We start from the raw sequence: 4,630 nt of genomic DNA, 5'->3' as shown, positions 1-4,630 counted from the left end.
TTAAAGTTGATATAATCTTATTAAACAAAGACAGAGACAAACTGATGAGATGTGGTATTCAAAGTGACAGATCAGAGGGCAGGATATAGATCGACATTACTTTTCACATTATACAAATGGATGGATTCTTAAGAAAAACCATGTGTCTTGCCCTATCATAACACTTTAATGATATTCCTTGATAAAAGACATTTTTAGGAACAATTGTCAGTAAGAACCACAAAAAGAAATTTAGATTAACAATGTGTTGTTAAGCACATTTATAAAGTTTATTAAACCATATCCAGATCCCCTTTTCTTCCAAGTTATTAAAAAAATGTATGACAGAGATAAATGTGGACAGGCCTCTTTGGTGTTTGTTAATCTCAGCATATCCAGTGAAGACCCATATGACTCTTAAATAAGGGTCTATTTCTTTTAATCTGATCCACTTGATAGATATATTGGACATAATCTGTCTCTTTCCAACATTATCTCTGAATATTCTGTGTTACATCCTATATAAGCAGCATATATTTATATAAAATAAAATATGTATGAAATATGTATCGTATTTTAACCTTTGTTTAATCTACATACCCAACAGTAGCAAAAATCATCACTGGAGATCCAATTCTTGGATTGGCATGGTATTCTAGTTCTTGAAGATCTCTACCCTGTAGAATAGTGGGGCAGCTCTTTGTGCATCTGGTAAAGACCATTTTCGTGAAAAGATTCCAAACCAGTGAGTTAAGGGAATAAAGTTAATCAACAGAAATATGATACGTTTAATCACCTTACTCATTATATATGGAGATGAATATGTGTTTGAAACACAGAGTTGCTGCTAGAATAGAATTGGAAAGTATCTTTGAGGAGATAATCCAAAGAAATGAAAACTGGAAACGACTTTAGAGGTTGTTTAGTTGGCTACCCTATTTCACAAGTGAGTAAACTGGGGGCTAGAGAGAACACTGAGGGGCTCAGTTTCCTCAGTGGCAAAAAAACCACAGTAAGTTAACACAAGTCATGATGATCTGTAATGGATGGATAGTGACTTGGATATGATACCTCAGTATATGTACAACCAGCGGAAGAAATTTCTAAATGTCTTATCCCTTGTACTGACCCCTTTTCTTATATATCACAGAAGCTTAGTGATTCTTACATTAATCTGAACAAATACGGGTAAGTCATAGCTTATAAAAACAAACTAAAGGACAGTTTTTGTTTGTTTTACAAATTGGCACATGGCACAATTTTTTAAAAAAATAGCAAACTGACCTCATATTTGCAGGCAATTTAGTTACACAAGAATTTTTAGCAATGCAGTAATTCTGTAAAATTTAGATAGTCTCTGGAATGTAGGAAGCAATTTATATTCTGTGAGGCAAACAAGAAGAAACTCCTAATACAAAATTGTCACTCTCTTGCTAATCTTTCAAGTATGAAAGTCACCATACTTAAAGAAATCCCAATTCTATAATATTTCCTTTCTCCTCTAACCTCCCAAGTGAAAAAAAAAAAAAAACACTAAACAAGATAGTGGAACGTGTCAAATCAGCCTTAATTTTTGGCCTCTGCTCAGACACGATGGCACCACTCTATAATTACAACTAAGAACATAATCCTAACTTCAAGAGATAACATTTAGAAGTAATACTCCACTGGAAGGGGCTGTCTCAGCCGTAAATCCAGGTTTATCGAAGGCCACCCCACAACCATCACACAACGTGGGAGCCTCTGTCGATGAACTGCAGAGATATTGCCAGAGATGGGGAATTATCAGGATTCTTCTGTGCAGTCGATCTGCCACTTTTAAGTTCTAATACCTGCAGGTGCTGAGCAAAGAAAGGGCAGGTAAAAAGGCCGTGGGAGGAAAATACTGGTGTCCTTTGTAGGAGGTACTGGGCTCAATGCTCCTCAGTTCCTTTAATGCAATATTTTTGCCTCTTCTTGTTCTGAAAGAAAAAAGATCCCTTGGATCCAAATTTATCACAATCGAAATAAAAAATGTAAAAGATCAGTATAAAACATTTAACAGCAACAGTTAATAATGTATATGATAACATATTGCACTAATATATTGACAAATGTGGCAATAAAGTATTAATGTGATTATGTATCATCAAATATACCAGCCATTCATCCTCTCTTCTGTTCCAGTTTAAAAACAAAGCAAATCCTAAGACTATAAAGTGGGGATAGAATCTCCAAGTGTGATTTCAATTAAGCACATCTCTGAGAAACTCTACCCACAAGCTCCTAAGGAGGCAGGTTGTCAGTTTGATTATGACAAAGTGTCTTTAAGAGTGGTGACAAAAAGCCACAAGAAAATGACTTCTATATTTCAATCCAAATCTGAAATCCAATCTGGTCAGCCTTGGGCAAAGCTGAGATGTCAGTAAAGTTTGTTTTCACAGCCTCTTCTCCCCATTTAGGGCTTATTTTCTCCATCCCTGGGGTCTCTGTGTGCGATGGTCAGTTTTATGTTATCAGCTTAGTGAGGCTATGGACACTTCACACATCAAACTCTATTCTAGATGTTTCTGTAAAGGTATTTTGAAGAAAAGATTAAAGTTCATAATCAGCTGACTTTTAGTAAGGGAATTGTTCTGAATAATCTGGATGGATCTCATTCCATCAGTTTTAAGGCCTTAAGTACAGAACTGAAGTTCTCTGAAAAAGAAGAGGAAAGGTTGCCAATGGTCTATCTACAGTGTCAGCTCATGCTTGAGATCCTTCTTGACATCCTGATCTACAGATATGATACTTGCCTAGCTAGCCCCCATAATCAATAAGCCAATTCCTTATGCTAAATCTCTAATGTATATCTCCTATTGCTTCTATTTCTCTGGTTGAACTTTCTGGATACACAATGCTTAAAGACTCATTGTTTTGCTTAACTGCCAAAACAACTTCAATTATCAGGAAATAATTTACTCGGAGTTACCTTGATGTCTAAGCTTTTATGAATTCAAAACTTTTGTTATGTGCAAAATATAATTGCAAACATCCATGAACAAGTAGGAAAGAAGATACAAGGAAAGAAGATACAAGCATTACACCTTTCTACCTCAAATTCAGGTCCAAGAGACAGCCCTCTAATTTGTTTATAGGCCAGCCCAGACCTGAATCATATTTTTAAAGGGATTTCCAATATCTTATTAGTTTTCTTTCTTGGATTTTCTTCTTACAGAGGTACATAATTAAGGGTTCTGAAATATACAATGCCATTTGGAATTATTTTACTTATATATTCCTTTAGATTTCAGCCAGGATGGTAATGTACTAGTAGTCAGGCACTTGACTTATGAGAAAGTCTATGTTGGAATCATATAAACTATGCAAATAATAGAACAATGTTATGGATTTTAAGATCTGGATTAGAATTATCTATGGTAGATTGCTGTTTCAAATTCTTCAATCCATCTGTTATAGAATTAAATATCCACCTTCTTTGCTATGTGACTTTGGAGTACCTTCCACCAGAAAGGCAGAATATATTTTTCCACATATTGATGGTGAGTTAGATACTGTGACTTACTTTGGCATATGAAACCTTAGCAGATTTGACAGGAGCAGAGACACTCAATGGGCTTTTATGATTTACTTTTGTCTCTCATGCTTCTCTCACTTAGACTAAAAGAGGTAATTTAAAGCTTTATCATCTAAAAAGTTATATACTTATTTCAGCCATGTTGATGATATCTTGAGAATTTCAAGGGCTTGGTGAGAAGTAGCCTTGTACTGGCACGGCTACCGTTTTTTTGTTTGTTTTATTTTCTATTGTTTTTTTTTTTTTCTGGAAGATCTAAAACTTCAATAAATTTTAAATGTTTATTGAATCCAGAAAACATTAAAGTCTAATCCCCAAAGGAGAGTATGAGTTATAGAAAGACAAATGAATAACAAACATTTTTTTTTTCTTCTAGCAGTACTCATCTTGTTAAAATAGTGATGCATATTGTGGAGAAGACAGAAGTTGAATAGTGTCAAAAATCAAAAATTTATGTCAGGGCTCCATCATTTATTTTTCTATTTGATATTGGGACAATATCCTCCTTCCTCATTCCCAATCTGGATATAATGGCAGCTTTTAAAAAATATTGCCTAGAGAACAAACAATAACAATACTTAAGATCTGATTGCCTTTGCAAAGTGCTATCATAAACATTGTTATTAGGGCAGCTTCATTTTTGTTTTATTTTTTAACTGCTGTTTCCAGAGAACTGTGACTCAGAGACTGAAAAGTTTTCCCAAAACCTCACCCAGGATCAGTGATGTAGACAGATGTAAACTCCAGCTATGTTGCCTCACACTTGGTGCTTGCCCCATAGTGCATTCTTTTTCTCACCAGGCAGATTTCATTTCTTTCTTCTGAACATGCTTTTGGTAGATTTATTTCCCTCCTGAGTTCTTCAATCAAAAGTGAGCGAGGGAGGGTTTTAGTCAAAGAATTCCATAGAATTAGTTTGTGTATATTTTTTATCTGTTTGTTCTTCGTCAGCATATCAAGATCGTGAAGCATAATGCAACTCATAACACTGTGAGCCAAGTGACTCCATTGTTAGTCTTCCATAGTTCCAGTTACTACTTTGCTCCTTCTGATGTGGAAGCTTCCCTGAAAAGATATGGATCCAATAGTTTA

Source organism: Neofelis nebulosa, chromosome 11 (genome assembly GCF_028018385.1).
Source record: "Neofelis nebulosa isolate mNeoNeb1 chromosome 11, mNeoNeb1.pri, whole genome shotgun sequence".
NCBI classification, from domain to species: Eukaryota; Metazoa; Chordata; class Mammalia; order Carnivora; family Felidae; genus Neofelis; species Neofelis nebulosa.
Note: the sequence above shows the minus strand (reverse complement) of the source record.